At 41.2% G+C, this 25,091-nt stretch overlaps 1 protein-coding gene across 1 annotated transcript in view; it reads right to left on the reverse strand.

Moving 5' to 3' along the window:
- The window catches only part of COL8A1 (collagen type VIII alpha 1 chain), a 166,000-nt gene extending 158,069 nt beyond the window's left edge, over positions 1-7,931 (reverse strand). Inside the window, exon 1 of the mRNA XM_040226103.1 lies at positions 7,749-7,931. The gene's annotated coding sequence lies outside the window, so the exon portion shown is untranslated. The remainder of the gene's footprint in view (positions 1-7,748) is intronic.
- Between the last annotated feature and the right edge of the window lie 17,160 nt (positions 7,932-25,091).

Genomic DNA, 25,091 nt, shown 5'->3' on the forward strand with positions numbered 1-25,091 from the left:
GCCCCAGAAACAGTCAAGGTATTCTGGGAACTAAAACACTAAAGACTCCTAGAACAGAGGATTCTCAGGCCACATGCATACCAACTTCACAGCTTCATCTCTACTGAGATCACGAATAGTCCTAGAGAGAGGATTGCTCTGTTTTCCTGTGAATGTCATAATTTTTACAAAGCAAGCTGCCCTTTCCTGGTATGCCAGGGACTTTTTTTTTTTAATGCTCCTAATTGATCTCTATCCTCTAGAGGGTTCTGAATTTTGCAATTGTCTCAAGTCTTAACAAGCCATCCCCACACCACTGCGCAATGGAAATGTTCAACAGAAAGGTATTCACTTCGGTCTAGGCAAGACTCTGACTGCTGCCTGGAGAAATGAGGATCCTGGAATGCAGGTTCTGGGCCATCTTGATTGGACAAAGCCTTTTTGGCCCATTTCTGCCTCCTTCTTTCTTGCATTTCCCTTCCCCTCTCCTGGGGACCAAGGGTTGATCCTGGCAGGACGCTAGGGCTTCCCTTTGGAACCCAGGAGGTTTTCTCGGGCCCTTGACTTGTATCCTGCTGACCCCCAGCTGATGTGGTTTATTTATTGCTGAATTGAGCATTTAGTCCTGAACATTTAAGTCTTGGCTGGTGGTGGCCTCGGAAAGAACATTTTCTAAGATTGCCATGGTTTTCTTTCAAATAAACTCCTACATGCCTGGACATTTCTGGCATTGCTGAAATGCAGGTGATTTATTTGTAGAGGCTTAAATTGGGAGTTTTTTTTTTGTTTTTTTTTTAAAGGAAAACCAGCAGTGTGGTATACTCCCATGCTACATTTTCGCCACTGGTTGTAGAGGACACCTTGTTCTGTCTTTTATCAGAAAAATGAAAATCTGAAGGCTCCCTCTGGGAAGAAATCAGTTTTCTGTTCTGAGACACTCAACCCCCCAGCTCCCTCTACTGGTCAATAACCTCCCTCCCCACTCACGGGACAGCAGGGCACTAGAGTCAGCGGGGAGCTAGAAGGGGAACTGGACTTGAAGTTAGGGACTGTGGATCCAATTGCCTATTTTTGCCGCAGATTTCTTATCTGCCTTCATTCTTTCTACCTCAACAGTCTTGGTCACCTAAGCCTCAAATTCTTAGCTCCACCTAGCGTCTCCCTTCCTATATTCCTCAGGCTTGCCTTGTACGTGCCCTTTAAGAGGCCACTTGTTTGGTTTTATAGCATGGATGAACACTATGACCTCTGGATGGGAAAATTGTTAAGTACAGATCTTCAAAGAAATATAATAATGTACAGTCATCGCTTTGAATTTATGGACCAAGTTTAGATTTATCTTTAGCTTGCACACGGTATGATAGAGGAAACATACTAAATGGGATGAGAGCTCACAAAATATCTCCCAGCTGCCCCAGGACAACACTCTTCAACCAGCTCGGAAGGGCTGCTGTCCTGCTGTTGAACTGAGGGCAGCTGTGGCTTAGCCACGCCACTGCTGGGTGGCCAAATGTCTTTCTAAATCGGCCATAGTTCCCTAATAGATGAAACCCTAATGGTGGCCCAGAATTTCAGCAAAACAGCTGTTTTATCTAGCTAACAGAGAGGACTAGAAAAGCTCCCCAACAGGCTGATACATTTTATTTCCTGGAGAAGCCAACAGCTGACATCCACACCCAGGCCTATTCAGTTAGTTGGAAAAGTAGTACATGAAGTGACTAATTGTCTTTAATCTCAGCACATCAAATGATGCCAGTGCCTAAATATCCTGAGATGTAAACACATCAAGAGAGCTTAAGAAAGACAGTCTTCAAGAAAGACTCACTTAAAAGTATGTTTTCACAATGAAGCTTAGTCGGACCATATAAATTTTAACATACAATAAACCAATTTCAGAAACACAATGACTATTTCAAAGTTTTGCAAACAATTGTCAGGCATGCTTTAGAGGAAAGTGAAGAAGCATCTGAGGTAACATCTTTCTCTTTCTCAGTAAGTTCTTTCTAGAAAAGATACAAGAATATTCTCTTCTACCTTTACCACTTTCCATATTGGGGTAACTTTATGTATTACGAAAAGTTGTATTTTTCTCTTAGCAGAGAACATTTTGATGATATGATATCCATGGAGTTAGTACTCTGGGTCAGGGTCAAGTTTAAAATGAGGTCAAGTGAGGTTCTTTCCTCAGTGGAAGTCCAGTTAAGGGTTAAGAAGAGTTTTAATAGATGTAAAATTTATAAAGCTTTCCCCCATGTTAGCCATTCCTAATATTGTACTGTACAGAAAGAAGTCTGATCCAAATAGGGTTTTACTTCCCAAACATTTGAGTGGGTCTTAGCTCTGACAATCATGTTAAAAAAAATCGCTTCTCTGGAGTTTCTCCCTCTTCTGTTTTAGAGAAATGGATCCTCTTAGCTGCACTATCTTCTCTGTATACTCTTGACTTCTTGATAATCCCTCTCTCGTGTCATAACACTTCTCATGCCTACATCCCTTAACCACTATTTCCTTAATGGTCCATTATGCATATTTTTGTCATTTCTTTCATTAAAGACCTGAGGAGATTCCAGGTATATTGATAACACACTGTCAATGTGATGCCAGAAGAGGAAGGTTATGCTGTAAATCATCACATAAATAATAATAGACTTGTTCTGTCATGGAAAAATTGGAACTCAATCTTAAGCCTGCTGCAAAAAATAGCATTATTCCTAGAACTCAGGCAAATGTAAGGATTAATGAAATCTCTGTAGGCAGGGAAATGGCTCAGCCATTGATAAGGCTAAATGAACTCTCCTGCATTACTTAAAGCACCAGGGAATCTTAAATTTGATATACTTGAGATCTGATTTGTAAGGATTTTTATGGAAGGAGTTAAGAAATATGGATATTTTATACTTAGCCTTTTTTTCTTTTAATCAATCACTCACTCTCTCAACACAGGTTTACCAAGCAGCTATTACATATGAGACCCGGAATGAAGATGAAAACACACAAGGTGCCTGTGATGGTGACAACCAGTGACTTCACTCTTCATAAGGGATTGTACCAGTGTTTCTGAACGTTCCGTAGGAGAGGTACAGCTGAAGCCCCAAACCTCTACCAGTTACGGTTTTTGAGAACTCTATATTTTATGTTTCAACAGAATTCTCGTCACAGTCAGAGACATCTTAGATACACACTATATGAGGAAGACACATGATAGTTATTCAAAACAGAGCCCTGAACAGAGAGTTTGGTTATACGAACTCCAGTCCTGCTTCTCCTACTCATGTCTGGGTGACCTTAGGAAAGACATCAACCTCTCTGACTTTTCTCATCTGTAGAATTAACTTTGTTAGAATTAGCTCCAAGGATTCTTTCAGCCTTTGTACTGTGTGATTCCCTAAATAAAATTTTAAACCCCAAGAAGTTAGACTAGAGTCTAGATAAATAAAACTTCTTAGATGCTTCATTTCAGTTTGGAGGCATGTAGCAAGTTTAAATTACCTATCTTCTAGGTATATGAATTAAAATTTAGAAAAATGTAAAGGTTTCCTATTTGTTGGAGTGAAAATCTACATCACCTGTTTAAGAGAAGTATGAGACTTTTGATAAAGAGAAATGCCACAGCTATGAGTGGTACTCCAGAAACTATAAGATCTATAAGGATTGAAAAGAGATTTCTTTCACTGAAAGAAAAAAAAAGGAGGTAGCACAGAGAGGCATGACTGCATCTGTAAATCCTGTACTGAAGGAGAGAAGAACAGCTTTCATTTTCCAGGAAGGACAGTAGAAGTGAGCCCAAAATTAACAGAGGAGATTGAAGATAGACCATCAATGTGTTTTAACATTTTACATAATCAGTTATAGGTGTCCATAATAGCTTTTACTGTTATGTTACACTGAGAAGTGAGAATTCATTATTATTTTAATAGATTACTCTATGATCAGTTTTTGGGACCATTTTTGTTTCAGTCACTTCAGTTTGATTCCTTGCAATTTCAACAGCTTTGTGGATTTGCGTTCACAGGGCCCCCAGATTATAGACATTCCGACCGTGTGTGACTCCCTTTAGCCCTCTTGTTGCAAATCTATTTGCTTAAAGATAGACTATAAGAACCTCCTTCCTCAAACAGCAAATGTAGTTCCCAAGTCAATAGTGGAATGTCTAATTAGTGGCTTCTCTGTTGGTGCTGAAATGTGGTTACTATTCTTTCCCAGTCTTCACTCCTTGGGTCTCTGCAAAGGGGAAGTTTAGCTGAGCTCCACTCCAGTGTTCTTGCCTGGAGAATCCCAGGGACAGGGGAGCCTGGTGGGCTGCTGTCTATGGGGTCGCACAGAGTCGGACACGACTGAAGTGACTTAGCAGCAGCAGCAGCAGCAGCTGAGGTCTAAATTAGTACTTGGGGGTATAAACTGATGTTAATGACTGTCAGGTCATTGGAAGATCTTTTTCATTATATTCTTATCATTTTGAAACAACCTGTAAGCTGGCCTTTTTATTTCTTAATTTAAATTTTTAGATACTTTGGGTAGTAAGGGGTTCTTTTTTACACAATGCTAAAGTGATTCTCTAAATTACATAGGACACTCATTCTTCTCTCTGTATCTTTTTTTTTTTTTTCATTTCACTCAGTAGCTAGAACAGTGAAACTCTCAGAAGACGGCACTCTAGTCTTGAGATCTATACTTTCCTTGAGTTATGCATATGGATGTTCACGGGGGCCTGGTGGAAGAGAAGGAAGCCAAGGCCTGAAGAAAGACCTAATTTTCAGAGGGTTTCTTGGAGGACCAGAGATTGGCAAATACCACTGCACGTCAATCACGCTGCAGGTTGCCATATCACAGCTGAAGACCATGGATAGGGAGGAGTAGACAGCTGCCTCTAACTTGTAACTTTCAAATAGTTACTGAATTGGACTCTTTGAGAGAGTTAGAGGTGGATTTGTTGACATGAACTACCCATTAGTTAAAAATGTGTTCTGAGGCTTTTTATATTCAGAATGTGGCTTTTATTATAAAATTATAACTGGCAAAGATCTATGGGTTTTTCATGTGGGGCAGACCTGAAATCATTTTGGTCTCTAGAAGAGCTGTTCTTTCTGTTACAGAAGGGTATAGTAGAGATGAATCTTAAATTATTAGAAATACTCTCATTGATTAAAAAAACAACAACAGCAGATATGGATTTTGTTCCCCATATTCCACATAAAAAAAAGAGCAAAAAGAAGTTGCATTTGTTACAGAGACTCTGGTCTTGCTCTTCTAGGGCACTTTCTAGGAGCAGTTCTGCCCAGCTTCCCTCTCAATTCTCTGTTCATTTCATTCCCCTCTCCTTGATTTTTGTTTCACAAATGGAATTAAGGTACGATATACCTTCTCATCATGGGAAGAATATTGTTTTATAATTTTGGGAATAGCAGAAGATCTAAAATGTGTTTTCCTAGATGTAACAGGCCCTCCAGATCAACCAAGCACCCTTCCCGTGTATCTCTAGGGAAACATGCAGTCACTTTTCTTTTATAAGAAACATTAAAGGAGTCACTCAGATCTTGCTGGAGTGGTATGGGGTAGGTATGGCCATGAACCAACCCAATCCAGGGGCAGCTATACAATGGCATAGACAAGACTCATGCCTCTATATCCTGTGCAAAGGGGGAGACATGGGGGGACTCCATGAATCCCCACTACTGATTTTTCTATAAACTTAAGGAGGAAACAATGGAGAAAGTATCATTTTTAGTGTCTGGTAAAGACCCCTGGGAAAGTGAGGTCATGAGCAGTCTAGGATGATCTCATCTCGTTATTTAGGGTGTTGAATGTGATGGCACATGGGGAAAGCAGTTTCTGTGAAATGGTTCATAGCTGGTAGAGTGGATTAACTGCCAGGAAAAGCAGAAGCGAACCCTGGGGGAACACTTTTCATCCCCACATTTAGGAATAACAGGGAGCTCTTTTACACGGGCAGCACTTTTTTTTTTTCCTCCCAGAAAAGATAACTTTCCTCAAGGGGATCTGGTGAATGAAACAGTGTCTTTTCACCCTTGTGGTGATGGGCGTGAATCCGGCACTAACATAAAAGAGGAATTAGCTTGGACATACCACACACTTGGTTTGGCCTGGTCCCATACCTGTGCTCTTGTCATGGATGATTACCCACTTACAGCAAATATAAAGCAAGCAGTCTGCACTGGGGCTTGAGATAAAAGGTATTTTAATATGCTCAGGTCACATATTATCATGGCCAATAGTAATTTTATATCATTTTCTTAAAGGAAACCACACTCCTAGTAATAATTTTTTCCAATGAAGCAAAATTTCGCATGACAGAAAGTTTTACATAAACTTTTTCATTTGAATAATAGCATTGAATCCTCTCCATGCCAAATAGAAATTTTAAATACCTTTATTATTTCTTTTGATATGCAAATGATAAGGAGGAAAGGTTTGGAAGACCCTCAGCTAAACTTCTAATGATTCTATTTTCTTTAATAGTGAAGAATTTTTTACAGCTTTGGAGACTTTTCCTTTTTCAAGTGAAACAATATAAACAAACCAAAAAAAAAAAAAAAAAGAAAACTTTTCCTCTCTTACTTTAAGAACCTTGAGGGCTGAAACAGTGGTTTGGTTTCCTGACTGCCAGCTTTGGTTTGCCGTCTCTCAGCTGTCTTGTGCAATTCCCCAGAGGAAATATTTAAAGAGGGTTTTTCTCCCACATGAGAGAGTTTCATCCCACACAGCCCGCAGATTCTGACTGCAAACTTCATGGACTAAGTGTCTGGTTTTCCAGAAGTAGCTGCGGAGGACGTTTTTCCTTCACAGGTGCAAGACACATATTCTCAGACCTCAAAGATCAGGATGTAAAGTCCGAAGTCTTTAAAAATGAGGGTAGCTTAAAGACTATCTCTCTGGCAATCAGATCAATTTTTACTAGATAAGGGAAAAGAAGGTGACAAGCAGGGATCAAACTTCCAAAGCCTTCAAGCTGAACGTTCTTTACAACCCTCGGGTGTAAACAGAAGTATTGGATAATCTGGCCTGTATTTTTCTCTGACTGTGGAACATGTTGAAATGCTTTATGTTTAGGTGTGTGTATAGAAATTCATGAAGTTCTCTTATACACTCCTATTCCAGCACAATTCTCATTTTAGGACGTCTTGAAAAGACAATTTTGTACTCTCACGTTGTGCCGTAGCTTGTCAATTTGGATTTGTTCTTTCCTATCTACCAGCCACCTGATTATGGTCTCTGGGCAAAGGGTACCCATTGGCATCATTTTTTCCAAGCACTTAAACCTGGAAAGATATTTTTTAAAGGACTCACAGAAGCTGTCTTGGGGGTTTGGAAAACATGGCAAAATTGTTAGCAGACCTTTGTGCTATTTTTAGGAAACTAATTGTGTTCTTTTAAAGTACATTTTTGACAATGGGACAAAGTTTTCCTTGCCCCCACTGTTACGTGAAATATTTACAATGAAAAGCGGTCAGGAAAACACCCCAAACAGATACACTTTAACCTCGGCAACAGCCAGCAACCAGGGGCAAAAGTGATTTAAAAGGCGAAAAGATTTTTGCAATATTTATGCTGCTGTTTCTGCCCCAAACGAACTTTTATTTTACCGTTCAAACAGAAGTTTGTTTTCAAACCAGTTGCTGGTTTAAAGGAGCAGCCGATCTGGCATCCATAAGAATCAGCTCTAACCAAACAGTAAGCACGTTGACCAGGGGAAACTGATTCCCCCAAAGCAACCCCCAGTAGGTCGGATGCCTGCAGAAGGGTTATCTTACCTTGAGCACGTAAGATCCAGGAGAGAGGCTCGGGGGCTCCCACAGGAGAGGACCGGGAAAGTGCTCTGATCCGCTGCTGGTAACATGCACTTGGCTTTTATGGGCAGGTGGGAGGAGCCGCTCCTCATGGTAGGTGGGCAGAGGAGCAGCGGCGGGCGGGCAGCCCCGGGAAGCTGGACACTCTTCTCTGGGGAGGGGCGGCGAGGGCAGAGCCAGGAGCCGGAGAGAGGGAGGAGGGGCGGGGAGGGAGGAGGGTGGAGGAGCGGAGGAAGCAGTGGAAACGGGAGAGGAGGGAGAAGGAGAGAAAAAGAGGGACAGAGAGAGACAGGAGAGAAAACTTATAAAGGGATGTCGTCCACAGACAGGGAAAAGACTGGGGAGAAAATGACCAGGAGACTGAGACAGTCAAACAAGCAGGATACGGAGGGAAAGCGGAATTTGATTATTTGCCATTTTGTATGACATTTTAGATGGTAGTGGTGTTGGGGAGCGAGTTGTGAGTGACGGAGAATCACAATAGGTATTTTCTGTGAATTCGAAAACCTAAATAACGGTTCAGGAATATTTGGAATTTCACAGGCAAGGGAAAGGAGGGGAAGCTGGCCGTCGGAGTAGCACATGCCGAGCTCTAGGTGGGCGCGGAGAAGGGCTGTCCACAGCCGGCTGCCATCCGGCCGCCCTCCTGCGTCCTTGTCTCCCACCACCCGCGGGTGAAAGCCGGCCCTTCACTCATCACTCCCCACTGTGCTTTGTGACCAGTAAGTTCTCCTGGTGCTGCCGGTAGCGCGCAGCATCCAGAGGCCCCTCGGGAGACTTCTGCAGCATTAAGGTAAATCCAGCAAAGGTTGGAGAGGATCAGCGGAGATTGGCTTGTGGAGAAAGGAACCTCAAAACCAGCCTCGGTCCTCCAACATCTGCTTATGTAACAGGATTGCAGGGCTCTCTGCCCTCTGGTTATTTTCGGTATTTTAAAAACTCTCATTCCTAGCAATTGGAAAACGTCTTGGTGCCATAGCTCTCTGTGTGTCTTAAACATTAAGAGGATTCAACCAACAAGAGGCTGAAGGATCAGGCCGAAATTCTTAAGAAATACATTCAGAGAAAGAAAAACAAACTCCTTTAGCTGCTGAGCCGTGACTCACTTCCTAGCCCAAGTTTGATTTTTGCCACCACAGGAATTAAAGCATTTGAAAAGAGAGAACCTGAGCCTTGGGGATGAGGGGTACTGACAAGGGGAAAGAAAGGGGCAGGGAGATGGATGGATGGGCCTGAAAAGAACAAGGGAAATAACTTTTACTGACAATATTGATATATAACTATATAAATGTGAAACTTGATTCATTTCACCACAACCTTATGGAGTAAGATATGATTCATATTGTGTAGTTTTTTTTTTTTTTTAAAGAAAGGAATTTCAAAGGGTTAAGCAACTAGCTCAAGCTAACAGGAAGGGGAGCCATATTTGGTGAGCTTCCAGAGTATGTGCTCTCTGCATATGAGGCCACCATATAGAATGCCTGACCTGGCCTCAGGTCAGTCCTGATGTCTTTGTGTGTGGAGTGGGGAGAGGTTATCAGACTCCAAGAGAAGGAAAAATGATGACCAAGAGCTGGATATGTTGAACTGGGTACTGTTGGCATCTTGGTCCAGATAATTCTGGTGAGAACTTTTTCCGGCTATTATAGCATGTTGAGCAGTATCTCTGGCCTCTACCCACCAGATGCCAGTAGCACCCTCCTTTTGAGTTATGAGAATTGAAAATGTGCCTACACTTACCCAAACTGGGGGTGGGGTGAGGAGCAAAAAAAAATCCCCTCCTCCCTTTAAGAACCATTGGTTGTAAAAGGTCCACAGATATAAAAAAGGATTTTAAAGAAATTCATAAGAAAATATCCAACAGTGGTATTTGGAAAATTGTAAGATTAGTTGCCATATGTGTTAAGGTTACACTGAACATAACTTTTACATTTTCATAATCCCATCTGTCTGCCTCTAGACTTCAAAGCCTCAATTGCTTTCTTCATAACTAATCTTATTCTCATTCGGATACATCTGGGAGTCAACAACCCCCTGTGCCTGGGATATAAGGAGAATTAATGATACATGAGGTGAAACATTTAAGTTCTTTATTATAAACACAAACTTGACGTTAGAACAGTTACTCAGATGTTACTCATGATGTTTCATGACATTGATTATTTGTCTTAATAATTATAATTTTTCATCTCTAGACCCCCTTCACAAATAGTATGTTTGTGCTCTGAGAATATGCCTAAATCCACTGAAGAAAGTCTCTGAAATGAACAGCTTTGTTACTGGACATAGAAATAAAACTGCATTGAGTCTTCTGGGGTTGACCCTTGAAATCAAATATGATTTCACAAGAAAGCTACCACTCCTGGAACTTTATAGTTTAGTGAAGAAATGTTTTCTGGGAAAGCTAATTAGGACCCAGTTAGAGGCACCTCTGGGTGATCCATGTATTAGTAGATATCCTTATCAGATTAAAGCAAATCACCTTTTCAATTCTGATTTAATGCCTTCAGACATTCCAGATCCATCACATAGTTGTGAAAAATAGAAACAGAAAAGGCAAGCAAAGCACATTCAAAGGGAAGGCAATTGACAGCTGTATTTTCTTTTCCTTTTTCCTCCATCACTCCCTCCTTTCAAACTTGAATATCCAGCTATGTAACAAAAGAGCTCCTTTCATTTTGTTTGGATGGTGCTAACGGTTAGTTCATTTCTCCAGTTCACACTTGCCTGAATCTAACTCTAGCAGATCTGGACAACAAATCAGGAATCCAGGAATGTGATCTCTTTGCTGACTCTTCGAGTGCCCTTCTAGAATCTCTTGAAGGTGACTGAGGTTTGAAATGACCTAGTTTGGTCTTTTGTGGAAAGAAAGGAATCCAATGGCAACATACTAGATGGCTCTGAAGTTTCCATTGTGTGAATGTAATAACAGCTACAGATTATTACCTTATTTTAAAGAGCTTTGAAAATGGAAACTTTTTTTTAAATTTAGAATTAATCAACTAATAAATACCTATTAAGAATGGATACAGACAGTGTGGGGTATTCAAAGCAGAGGAAAATAGTAAGAATGTAGATCTACTCTCATGGAAGGAAAAAAAAAACCATGTAATTCTTGTTAGTTGGGTTGCAAAGTGGTTTCAGGGAGGTGTTGGCATTTGGATTGACTGTGGAAACCAGAATTGGAATGGGTGAGTGATGAATTCTAGGACAAAGAGGGAAATGTACACAACTGGGGGAGTCACAGGAATATGTGGAGAACGGTAAATGGCTGGCATGACTTAAGGGAAGGGTTTGTGTAGCAGAACAATGAAGCTAAGAAACAAGAAAGGAGAGATGGAGTCAGCCTGTGGATGGCCTTCAATGTCACCTCAGTAGTCTGAACTGTAACTCTAGGCAATGAGAAGTCATTAGAGACTTTTGAGCCATAGCATGGCGTGCTAGAAATGGCATATTATTAAGAATTTGCCTTTCTTTGTATAGGCTATTTATAGTAGCTTTGCATATAAATACTTGCCAGTCTCTCCAGGGCCATAAACATACTTAGAGAAAACTGAGTGTCTGTGTCCTGCAGACTTGGAGGTCTGCGTGAGGTGGCAAAAATGATGGCAGTTCTACCCTAGAGTGTCCCTACAGTGTCCTGGGTGATTCTTAGGAGATGGGAAGGCAGAATTCTCCCAGAGTGTGGCCAAGATGATAGATGAGATTAATGTGAAGGTTGGTGCCTGTTCTGTGTGTCAAAGGGGCCAGTCTTTAACTCACCTGCTGTAGCTGTAATGTTATCAAAAAGATAATCTTTTACTTTTATCTGGACTTCCCTGGTGGCTCAGATGGTAAAGCGTCTGCCTACAATGCGGGAGACCTGGGTTCAATCCCTGGGTCAGGAAGATCTCCTGGAGAAGGAAATGGCAACCCACTCCAGGATTCTTGCCTGGAAAATCCCATGGACAGGGAACCTGGTGGGCTACAGTCCATGGGGTCGCAAAGAGTCGGACACGACTGAGAGACGTCACTTTCTTTCACTTTCTTTTACTTTTATCTAGTTTATTTCACTTTTTCTATGCCATAGTCAAGTCTCCCATTTCATTTAGTTTAGCTTTTCCAATTTCTCCATCTCTTTTCTTTTTCTTTGATGTTCTTACTCAAGCCTTTATCAAGCATGGTAGAAAAGTTTTTGTTCACATGTTTATAAATAGTATGTATAATATATATACATTTTAGAAAACTTATGAACATTTCCTAACTAAAAACTTGATGACATTTTGATTCCACTTGTTTGACTTAATATGAATAGAATGCTAGATTTCTAGTTCAAAAAAATAGATATGCAACAAGCAACAAAGGTTTACTGTGTAGCACAGGTAACTATAGTCAGTATCTTATAATAACCTATAATGGAAGATAATCTGAAAAATAATGTATGTTATATGTATATACTAAATCACCTTATTTTGCACCTGAAACATTGTAAGTCAACTATACTTCAAAAAATATATATATATGGAAAAAAAGCATTAGTCCAGAGATAATGGGTTTCATGTAGAGATCCTTGAATTTTGAAGGGGTTCTGGATGAGGAAACAGTGGACCCTGGTATTAAAAACTTATGCTGTCAGATTTATGTTGTTTAAATTACTTTGAATTATTTCCTATGTGTTATCCTCAGCAAATTTCAACCTTCAGTTTTTCCTACCACTCCTCAATTGCTTCAAAATGCAAATGATCATGGCTTTGGGTCCAAACAAAAATCACGATGATCTGAAGTTCAATGTACAGAAATTTACTCTTTGTCTATCAGCTGACCCATCAGTCAGTCAGCCTAAGCTTCTGTTAAATATCACCAAATATGATCTTGGACTGCAAGGCACTTACAATTGCCAGCTCTCCTAGGACATTTAAAGTAGGGTTTTATTTACAAAAATTGAAAAGGTTCACAGTACAGAAGAAAAGCACACCTCTCCTACATTCCAGAGGAACGTTGGATTCTGTGAGTCACTGTTTTCCTGTTGGCCCAGATGGTAGAGAGCTGACTGACTCGGGTGATCCACAGATGACTGCCTCACAGCTCCGCTGGCTTTATAAAGAGCACTGGATGGAGGGTCAGGAAATATGGGGTTTAGTCCCAGCTGGGCCACTAACTACCCATACAAACTTGCGGCAGATGTTTTATCCTTTTTGGATTCAGTGTCTGTATGTAAAAGAAGGAGGCTTAACCAGCTCTTTCCACTTTTCAGATGCCTGCTCTGTACTAGTCAGTAGATGTTCCTTTAAAAATTCAGCATCCCGGTGAAGTCAACCTGATGTTTCCATGATACACATCCTTAACTTGAGTCATAAGAGTAAAGCTCATAATGTATTAGTCCAGTGTTTGCTATAAGAGGATCACACCCCAACATTAAACATTGTCTGTATTCTAGATCCAGAATCCCCAAAGGTGGGGTTTAATTAGCTCTTAACTGTAATCATTCTCTCTAAGTCTCAGGATTGGGAAGAAGTCTCCCAGGTTTGGGCTTCCTATGTGGCTCAGTAGTAAAGAATCTGCCTGCCGATGTAGCAGCCGCTGGAGACTCAGGTTCATTCCCTGGGTTGGGACTATCCCCTGGAAGAGGAAATGGCAACCCACTGCAGTATTCTTGCTGGGAAAATTCCATGGGCAGAGAAGCCTGGTGGGCTATAGAGGGGTTACAGAGTCAAACGCACTGAGAAAATGAGCACTCCCAGATTTAGCCATCAACCTCTAAACCTTGCAGCTTTTTAATTTTTCCTTCTGAATCAAGTAGTAATTCTCCTTTTAATTGGTGGAAATGTAACCACACCACACAGAGCCCCAGTTTCTGAAAATTCTGTTCATTGTGCTGAATTTGTTTGATGTCTGAATAAATTGATTTGATTTCCTGTGAAGCTATCTATTCTCCCACTATGAATTCTTCCCTTTCGCAAGTGCTCCACCTCTTTATTTCTTTAATTAGGAAAAATCTGTTGCCTTTTTCAATATAGACTAAATGATTGTGACTCTTTTTGGTTTCCCAAACTGTTAGACTTTTACTAGGGTCACTGAACCTTTTTTTTTCATCTTTTACCCTCTCCATAACTAATGGCACCTAAAGCCATTCCATTTTTTTCTGTTTGTTGAAAATTTCATCGTAGGGATTCTCTCATGGCGGCTGTACAATGGAGAGGGAAAAATATAGTCCAGGGAGAGTTTTTTTTCCTTACTTAAGAGTGGAAAAGTAAAAGCTTTCCAGAGTACTAGAGAAATATATTCACCCTTACCATATGCCATCTTAAATCCTTTCTAAAATATGGGAATGTCTTGGTCCTAGACTTCCCCTGCTGAATAATTCGTAATCCTGCCTTATCTACTATCCTCCATACTTTCTAATTGTGATTTACTCTTATGCTTTCATTAATATTTACCTCATGTTCAATTTTAATAAATCCCATATTTCCTGCTTAGAGTTATATCTTCTACAACCTAAGATTTTCATGAAAAGCTCCAGTTTGACAGGCAAAAATGTTTATCTGAGACAAGAGGTCTAACAGGTGACCAGACCTTACCTATCCCAAATTACCTGGCCTGGTGCCCCTGTAGCAATCACCCTAAACACAGCAATGATTATGTCATGTCTTCATTCAGACGCCTTCAGTGATACCACTCTGTAAAGAAAACCATATGTTATACAGCACAGGGAATATAACTAATGTTTTATAATAACTCTAAGTGAAGGATCACTTTTAAAAATTGTGAATCACTATGTTGTACACCTGAAACTTCATAACATTGTAAATCACCTATTGTTGTTTGGTCGTTAAGTCATGTCTGACTCTGCCACCCCATGGACTGTAGCCCATCAGGTTCTTCTGTCCGTGGGATTTCCCAGGCAAGAATTCTGGAGTGGATTGCCACCTCTCTTTCTCTAGATCTTCCTGACCCAGGAATCAAACCTGCATCTCCGGCATTGGCAGGCAGATTCTTTACCCCTGAGCCATCTAGGAAGGCTGTAAATCAACTGCACTTCAATTGAAAAAACATCCAAGTTCATATTCTGGCATTAAAGAGCCCCCCAGATTCAAGCCCAGTATTCATTTCATTTACACACCCCATAAATGTGTTTCAGGCAGGAGAAATTTTGCTCATCATAATATCTGTGACTGTAGCTCTTCATCTTCTATGTTATTGTCAATGGAGTGCCTGTTGCCAGGTGAATATTGCTCAAATCCTTTAATACTTCAAAACCACCTTCTTCAGGAAATGTTTCCTGATCCTTTTTTGAACCTCCCAGGGAAATTGGTACTTATGACATTTTCTACTCTTTACACATATGCTCACTTATTTTCTCCTCAAATTCATTGCTCCCTCCTTGGAGCCCTAACTCTTCCTCCTGACACAGGGCATATCACGGAGTAGGTGGTCAATAGCTATTTATGAACTGTGGAACATTTTTTGAAAATAAATCCTTTCCTACCTTTCTCTGTTCCTAGCCCTTTTACCTGATTCGACTAAAAAAAATTGCTTTTAGAGCTGCTAGTATGTTTCTGTCAGGGTCATAGAAACTGTGTTCAAAAGACCAATATAGCTTCATTACCACTTTTGAGGAACTTAAACAGTCTTGTTGGGGAGCAGAGATAAATAGGCAGTTTCTATTCCCTATGGTAAATTCCATGGGTGAGCTAAGTACTGGGCGTGACAGGAGCTCCACAACCATCCTTGCTCATGAGAGGGAGCTTTGGGTGTGTTACTCTGAATGCCAGGTGTACATCGGGATGGCTTGGAGAAACACACAGAAAAGCAAAGTTTGGTCCTTCTCGATGCCACTTGGGAGGAAAGTACGATATGCTTTGTGTTTGGGGTGTGGGATCAGGAGGGACAGTCTGTATGTTGGCCTGACCACTGTGTCTTCCTGGTAATTCAGTCAAGGTGTGAGGGTTATTTGAGTAGATATGTTTCCATACTGCTTTGACATACAAAGGGCTTGAATACACTCTTCTGGTGTATACCATCACATGCTGAGAGTTTTGACTGGCTTAGACTGCACCTAATGCTGAGTGGGCTTCCCTGCTGGCTTAGACGGTAAAGAATCTGCCTACCTTGTGGGAGACCCTGGTTCGATCCCTGGGTTGGGAAGATCCCTTGGAGAAGGGAATGGCTACTCACTTCACTCTTCTTGCCTGGAGGATTCCATGGACAGAGGAGCCTGACAGGCTGTAGTCTATGGGGTCACAAAGGGTTGGTCATGACTGAGCAACTAGCACTTTCACTACTGAGTACACTGAAAATTGATGCTTTTGGACTTCCTTGGTAATACAGTGATTAAGAATCTGGCTGCCAATGCAGGAAACATGGGTTCTATTCCTGATCTGGGAAGATTTCATGTGCCAAGGGGCGACTAAACCCATGGCCCTTGTGCTACATTGCTGAGCCTGTGCTCTATACCCCGTGCTCCACAACAAGAGAAGCCACTGAGATGAGAAGCTGTGCATTGCACCTGCAGAGTAGCCCCTGCTCACCACAACTAGAGAAAGCCCCTGTTCAGCAACCAAGACCCTGGGCCGCCAAAAATAAATAAATTAAAAAAAAAAAAAGAATTGGTGCTACGTACCTTTGGATGCTCTGTGATGGATGCTATCTCAGGGCATCTGGTTCCATCTGTTTCCTTTAAAGGAAATCCTTTGTAAGATAGCCTTCAAGAACCTCCATGACAACAAGGGGGAGAATTTAGAATTCTACTTTGACAGTGTTAGTCCCGAAGTCTGACTCTGCAACCCCATGGACTATAGCCCACTGGGCTCCTCTGTCCATGGGATTCTCCAGGCAAGAATACGGGAGTAGCTAGCCATTCCCTTCTCCAAGGGATCTTCCCAACCCAGGGATCGAACCAGGGTCTCCTGCATTGTAGGCAGACTCTTTATCAGGGAAACACAAACACTTTGTGCTGTCCCCTCTGAGTTTCGAACTCAGGACCTTCAGATTATGAGACTGAAGTGCCGCATACTGTGCTAAGGAGGCACCTGTCAATCTTGGCTTCTATATTATTCACAGATTTTTTTCCTAAATGTGGACATATAATGGTTGCCCCTTATAATTTGTGCTTAGGGCCACTGTACTCTGAGTACACTCAGTGTGCCGATACCAGATCTCTTCATCTGTTAGTCCACTTGTTTTCCTAGAAGGAAATTCACAATCCTGGAGTTTCACTCTATGCATAAGAAAATAGGCAACTCTATTTGCAAGATCACATTAAAGACACCAAAGTTATTAATATGTGGTTAAATGGGCTTTAGATGTCTATGTAAGGGAATGGGAAGAGAAATGGCCTGTTAAGAAGCAAGAGTTAAATATCCGTGCAGAAAGTGACCTGATCACATGAAACTCTTGTAACTTGTTATTTATAGATTTGGTCCTGTTGGATTTTTGGAAAAGGTGTCTGTTTCATACTGTCTTGGTTTCATCCTATTTTTCACTGTCCTCATTTCTTCAATGTTCCAATGTCTTCATTTTCCTACTTTTTCATTAAATTCCATCTTGTTGTATGTCTTTTGTAGCCTTTCTGGACCCTTCATTTTGATTTGACTTCTGTGCTGGGTTTATTACCAGAGACTTAGGTGAGTACTCAGATTGCATCTGGCCGTGTGGCATGGAGGAACCCTGTTCAGGATCAGGATCAGATGTCTTTCCCCATTCCCCACTTTCTCTATGACTAGACCAGAAGGGTTCCTACTAGACATTTCTGAAGATGAATTATGTGTTTATCATCACAAATGGATATTGCTTTCTGTTTTAATTTGTGGAATCTTGACTTCACTTCTGCTTTCTAGATTATAAGTTTCTCCAACTGAGAAGTCAAAACATCTCTTGAATACAGGAAAGAGTGTAACTCCAAGTACTAGCATAAGGCTGACTGCTTCAGTAAACACTTGTTGATTTATGTCCCTTTTGAGACTATGAAGATGATACATCTATAAAATCCATGAATATATTTGCATCTGACTATTTCTCTTTGTGAAAGAAGTATTAATAGCATCTGTAGTGATTGGAAGTACTTGGGGCCCTCTTTTTAGGTTGCATCCTAGGTCTTAATTTTTGAAGAAGTCAGTATCTGCCTTTACTCATAAATTAAAAATCTCACCTTTCATGCTGTTCGCATAGGGTCTCACAAGGGAAAGGAGTTGGCTTGTTACTCATTACTTCTCATTTTCAGACCCTCTGTGATGACTGGATACCATGAGCATTTGGCCCAGATGAGAATCTAATTTTCTGTTCCCTTTGAATAACAAGAATGTTCTGTGGGACTCTGGTGTCTTGGAATATTAGTAGGTGTTAGGTATATGAAAAAATATGTCCAATCCATTATGTTTCAGAAATCCTGGATTATTAAAATTAGATAGATTTCTTTATTGCATGGCTGTTCCAAGCCTTCCATGGCCAACATGTTTTTTCATATTCTAAAAGGTGAACATACTATACATAGTGTTTCCTAAGATTGTTTGACTTACAGGACCAACCCCATACTAATCCCTCTTTCCAAGGGACTTCCCATAGAATATTGTTCTGTGCTCCCTAAATTTGGAAGCCCTGCCAGAGAACTTGTCACACCCCCACCACTAGGACCAACACTAATACCAACATTATTTCCTCTTAAGTACAAATAGCACTTGATGCTTTTCAGAGCATTTCCACATGTATTATCTCATTTCATTTTTATTAGCTCTGTTTAGGGCAATCTTCCCAGGTGGCGCTAGAGGTAAGGAACCTGCCTGCGAATGCAGGAGACTGAGACGCAGGTTCAATCCCTAGGTTGGGAAGATCCTCTGGAGGAGGGCATGGCAATCCACTCCAGTATTCTTGGACAGAGGAGCCTGGAGGGCTACAGTCCATGAGGTTGCAATGAGTCAGACATGACTGAAGTGACTTGGTACATTGAGCATAGGCTAGGCAAGTATAATTTTATCACCCTAGTAGATGAGAAAGGAGAAACATTATCCCGGTAGTGTGTCAGAGAATTTTTGAATTGCATAGAGGTAAAAAGGACACAAGTCTATGGCTAGAGAATTCTTGGTATTATAAAGAGTAGACCTTTTCTGTTATTTTATTTATTTATATATATATTTTTACAAACAATTCCTCCCCTTCAGCACTCTGCCCAGAAGAAACTCTTCTACTGCATGAGGTGACATCCACATAATTTCAGATACTGTGGAGGGTGATGCACTTAGATGGTCTGATTCAGTGTTAGGGTGCCAAATGCATTTGCCTGTATAAAACAGATGGATTCAATATTGGACCTTAATGCAATTGGGAGAAAATTGAAGGAAAAGATTGAAATCTGACCACAGCATTTCATTTGTAGCAAAAATTTTGTACAGATTTGTTAGAAATTCTGAACACAGACCACTCATTGGGATGCTTTAGAAACTTCCTTCTGTCCCCAATTTCTACTTGGAACTTCATATACTTTTGATGTGTGTAGTCCATACTAATCTTCTGTAACTGTTGATGATTTTCTTCACTTGACACTAACGTGAAGCTACTTTCACTGTATGCAGGTCAGGAAGCAACAGTTAGAACTGGACATGAAACAATAGACTGGTTCCAAATAGGAAAAGGAGTACGTCAAGGCTGTATATTGTCACCCTGCTTATTTAACTTATATGCAGAGCACATCATGAGAAACGCTGGGCTGGAAGAAGCACAAGCTGGAATCAAGATTGCCAAGAGAAATATCAATAACCTCAGCTATGCAGATGACACCACCCTTATGGCAGAAAGTGAAGAGGAACTAAAGAGCCTCTTGATGAAAGTGAAAGAGGAGAGTGAAAATGTTGGCTTAAAGCTCAACATTCAGAAAATGAAGATCATGGCATCTGGTCCCATCACTTCATGGGAAATAGATGGGGAAACAGTGGAAACAGTGTCAGACTTTACCTTTTTGGGCTCCAAAATCACTGCAGTTGGTGATTGCAGCCATGAAATTAAAAGACGCTTACTCCTTGGAAGAAAAGTTATGACCAACCTAGATAGCATATTGAAAAGCAGAGACATTACTTTGCCAACAAAGGTCTGTCTAGTCAAGGCTATGGTTTTTCCAGTAGTCATGTATGGATGTGAGAAAGTCATGTATGGCCCTCAGAAAGAAAACTGAGGGCCAAAGAATTGATGCTTTTGAACTGTGGTGTTGGAGAAGACTCTTGAGAGTCCCTTGGACTGCAAGGAGATCCAACCAGTCCATTCTAAAGGAGATCAGCCCTGGGTGTTCTTTGGAAGGAATGATGCTGAAGCTGAAACTCCAGTACTTTGGCCACCTCATGTGAAGAACTGACTCACTGGAAAAGACTCTGATGCTGGGAGGGATTGGGGGCAGGAGGAGAAGGGGACGACAGAAGATGAGATGGCTGGATGGCATCACTGACTTGATGGACGTGAGTCTGAGTGAACTCTGGGAGTTGGTGATGGACAGGGAGGCCTGGCGTGCTGCGATTCATGGGGTCGCAGAGTCGGACACGACTGAGTGACTGAACTGAACTGAACTGAACTTTCACTAGGTGAGTGTAAATAGCATGTTGTGGGTAAGCAGAAGTTAAACAGCAATTATCTAAGTCTATAGATTGGGTTTAGTAACCAGAGTTTTTATTTCTTATTTTCTTTTGAAAGGACATTTGGAAAGAGAGAGAACAGGGCTTGTGAGTAATGGGAGTGAACTTCCAGATAATTCCTCTGAAAAGACATTCCTTTCTATAACTAATCCACTTCCCCCATATAGACCCATCTTCCTTGGAAGCAAAAAACTATTGTATAAAGGGAGTGAGTGGTACCAAAGAGACTCCTTTGCTCATTCCCAGAATGGCACAGATTTATGCAAAGTCATTAAGAGCAGAAATTAAATAAATAAATGAAAATTACCTAAGAGCAATACAGTTCTTCTACCAAAGTTTAGGCATTGAACTTTGAGCAGTTGTAGGCTGAGTGGCTGCAAATCTTTGTAGAATCTTCATTGACACCAAGAAGAGACAGTGCAGTATAGGATGCTGAAGGGCCAATTAGGGTAGGGACCCTGACATGCTACAGATCTTCTCTATGTCTCTGCTAATGGAGCAGGGTCACCTTGGCTGTGATGCTTGTGTCGTGATCTATATCAGGGTAGTGGGCCAAGTGGCCCTTTTGAACCTTTCAAGACTGAGGGGGTATAACTGGAGGAACTAGGCTAAAACTTGATCTATTAGGGAAAGCTGGGGTCTAACATCGGTGTCTTGCTCTCCAATATATTTTCACTACCTACCAAGAAACACAGAATCAGGTTCAATAAATACTTATGGGAAAATATGGATTGATGAATGAATTTGACAAGGGTACCAGGTAGGAATACCAAGTCTGATGGGGAAAGCCAGGATGGAAATCAGGTGTTGTGCTAAGAGTCTGCGAGGCCATCAGCGATGAAGTCTCACAGTGCCGGGTTTTAGACGGATTAAAAGTGACATAATGTTGGAAACAGAAACAGACGAAAACCAAGAGTGTGTTGAGTGTGTGACTCTAGGCACCCTCCTTAAGGCTACATGATTGGTGGTAAACTCCAGACATACACTCTCGTGGTTGTATGTTAGATGCATTGTATGCTGGCATATACTTGTTAATGATTCCACAGTGTGAGATCAGTTCTTCATGACTGATGTTTATAAAATCCCCAATTATGCAAACCCCTTTAGACACTGATTAAAAAGTAGGAAGACCCAATGGGAATTTCTAATCTTGTTTCATTTCCTGTGTAGATAGTTTTCCTAGATAAGCAGCACTCTAGTACACAGAGGTACTGTAAACAGGAATGTATTGCATGGCAGGGAAAACCGGCATCCTTTTCAAGTTTAACCGGAGACAATTTACATTAGCAGGATAATCTTTGTGGCTATCTGGAAGAACTCATAATTCAAGTGGCAAGCCAAATTGATTCTTTCTGGTCCTTGTTTATTGATGTTTGTCAAGCCCCTAGAGTAAGCTTCAAGAAACAGGAGGTTTAAGATTTGTGTCATTCTCTTCAACTATCATAATGCATTAGTAGTGGTTATAGCTCTGGTTTCTATTTATACCATGGGACTGATTTTAGCAAATTCAATGTGTGGCAGTTTGCCCATTATTTACATGTTGCTCTGAAACACGTTGGTAATGGAGAATGAATGACTTGATTTTCCGGACATGAGAATAGAAATGTCTGGGTTATCATGGGACTGACCCTGTACACACTTCACTTGTCATCATCCTATTAAATCAGTTTCTGAAGTGGAATGCCAAACTTCTTGGCATGCACATCTACATCCATACATGGGAATCATTAGACTATGTAAATGCTGTGTCTTTGTAGTCATCTGTGCTTTATGTTCATGGGGAGAGTTACTCAGTAATATAAATAAGTCACAGACAAAGTCTTAGACAAAAAGTTCTTGGACTGGTGAATAATAAGTTTTTTTTTTTTTAATGTGTTTGTTGCTTCCATATGACTTTTTGTTTATGTTCTGGATTATAGCCATTGCCACCATTGTGCAAAAGCCAGAAAGAAATTTAATCGGGTGTTGCCCACAGGGGTTGTTATTTAGGATAGTTTTCAGTTTCCACCACATCTTACTAAGTCAGTGGACCCAGATGCAGCAAACCTCCGCTGGGGAGATCTAGGGTACACATGCTCAAAGCCATCGTTTCATAATTAAAACATGGCTCTATCTTTTCAGATTTCTTTGAAGATAAAATCTCCTCTAAAAATTATTCTATGCTCCTAATTAGAAGTTTCCCCAATTCTTCCCCACAGATATTATGTCTAGTTTTTGGTTCCCCAAAAAACATCTGCCCAATAATCCTTTTCTAAACATAATTAATATATTTTCTCAAACATCTCTTGCTTTCTATCTGTTTGCCAGTATGTTTACCCTTCAGCTCTGTAACAGAAATTTTGAAAAACAATGAAATTTCAGAGCACAGTGGGGAAGATATCCCATGTAATCCTCCTCCATGCTTTCTTCACTGTCTGATCTTGAACTTCTAGCTGCTTCCTTGGTTGTCAGCTTTTTTCATGCTTCTCTCTCTTTATCACCTTTTGTATCCAGACTGTGGTCAAGTTCTGTTTATTTGGTCAATATATCATTTACCTCCATTCATTCACCCATTCACTCAAGCCTCTACCTTGTACATGGAAAGGGTTAATCTCAGGTTATCATGGGCACTATTGTCTATACCATTCTCTACCTCAAGCAAAGTACAAGTCTATCATTTTTTATTTAACCACTGAGTCTGCCCTTTAGGGGTCTCAGAGCAAGAGCCACTGAACACAGGGTTGGCCTGCTATAGTGCAGAGTGTATTAAAATGAGGTTATTCTCCTGACAGTCCCACACTCTTGTTTCTTATTACCTTTACTCTTCCTCGTTCTTAATAGGTGGCTACTGTGGTAGGCAGAATTGTGGGCTTCCAAATGTGGCCACATCCCAATCCCCAGATCCTGTGAACATGTTACTTTATGTGGCAAAAGGCAGTTTACAGATGTGATGCAGTTACGACAGTTGGGATGGGGAGATCATTTTGGATTATCTGCTTGAGTCCAGGATAATCATAAGTCTCTAAAAGCAGAACACTTTTCCTTATTTGTTCAGAGAAAGAGATGTTACCAGAAAAGTGTCAGAGGGGTGGCCACCTTGTTGACTTTGAAGGTAGAGTGAGAGGGCCATGTGCCAAGTAATGCAAGTCGCCTCTAGAAGCTAGGAAAGACAAGGAAATGGATCATCCATTCCTCAGAAAGAACCTGCTGATGCCTTGGTTTTAGACAGTGGGGTTCAGGTCAGACTTCTCATATAAGGTCTGCAGGATAATAAATCTGTGTTGTTTTAAGCCATTAATTTTGAGATAACTTGACATGGTGGCATTGAAAATTAATACAGCTCCCATGACAGCCACGGGCTTCTATGCTTCTTGGGTTGACTTTTGGTATCTCCTGTCTACTGGCCCTTCTATGCTGACCTCAGTTATCTACTTCAGCCCTTTTTGCATCTCAAAGTGGGGACATCATCCATTCCTTGGTATCTCCTATTGACTGTGCATTTCTCAGCTTTTAGATTCCTTTCTGCCAATAGCTTCTCTGGGCTTCAAGGAACAATTTTTCCCTCCTGTAGTACTTTCCCCCTTCAGTAGACCTTCTACGCTAGACTAGGTTTCAAAGCTTTGGATTACCTGACCCCAAACTATCTTTCTGATTCTCTCCTCCAGTTTGTCATGGTCAAGCCTGTTCCAGTTACATTGTACTTCTATTTTTGCATATAATCTTGACTTTAGAGACTTGGATCAGTCAGGAGAGGCTAGATCACACTGGGGAAACAAAAACAACTTCAAAATTTTAGTGACACAAAATACCCAGGTGGGTCTACTGCAAGTTGGGCCCCACAGTTCCTTGTGTGTCTTATGGAGCAGCTATTATCTCAGCAGTTGTTGGCCATGATGCAGCAAAAAGGAGTTGCACATGAGGTCAGCAATTACACCTGGGCCAGAAGTGACATCTGCCCCTTTGACTTTCAACCTAGCTACACGGCTTCATCCCACGAGAATTATAGAATTAATGCCTATCATCTATGGGGAAGATGCCCATTGCCGTCAGTCTATGATCCTCTACAGATGGGTTGGGGAATAACTTTATATCTATCAAGTCTGTCCACAGCTGCACTCTCCTGCAAAGGAGTTTTTTTTGGGTGCCCCTGGTCATGGAATGGTAAAGTGGTTATTTTACTGTGTCCTCAGCTTACACCTCCAACAATTATAAGAATTTTAATAAGGGGAAGAAAAATGTTTGTTTACTCAGTCACCACGGTCATGCCTTGACTCCACGGAATGCAAAGTACAGTTGGGTGTTTGGGAACTGTAGTGATGACCTAGACGTCCCATAGGGGTACAGGATCCCCTGGCTATAGGAAGGGCTCTGGGAGGGACTGCTGTCCCCACATTTGGCAGGCACGCCGAAGGCGGTCAGGATGTGTGTGCTCAGTTGCTTCAGTTGTGCCCAAGTCTTTGTGTCCCTATGATCTTAGTCCACCAGATTCCTCTGTCCATGGGATTCTCCAGGCAAGGATACTGGAATGGGTTTCCATGTCCTCCTCCAGGAGCTTTTCCTGACCCAGGGACTGAACCTGTGTCCCTTACGTCTCCTGCACTGGCAGGCAGGTTCTTTACCACTGAGCCACCGGGAAGCCCCTGGTCAAGACGTCAGGTGGGGCAAATCAGGGGATGCATTGGGCTTATTTGCATAGGCTTTTGAAGATAACTGTGTTCTAGTTTACTTCACAACTTCT

The sequence above is a fragment of the Oryx dammah genome, unplaced genomic scaffold, assembly GCF_014754425.2.
Source record: "Oryx dammah isolate SB20612 unplaced genomic scaffold, SCBI_Odam_1.1 HiC_scaffold_2, whole genome shotgun sequence".
Taxonomy (NCBI): Eukaryota; Metazoa; Chordata; class Mammalia; order Artiodactyla; family Bovidae; genus Oryx; species Oryx dammah.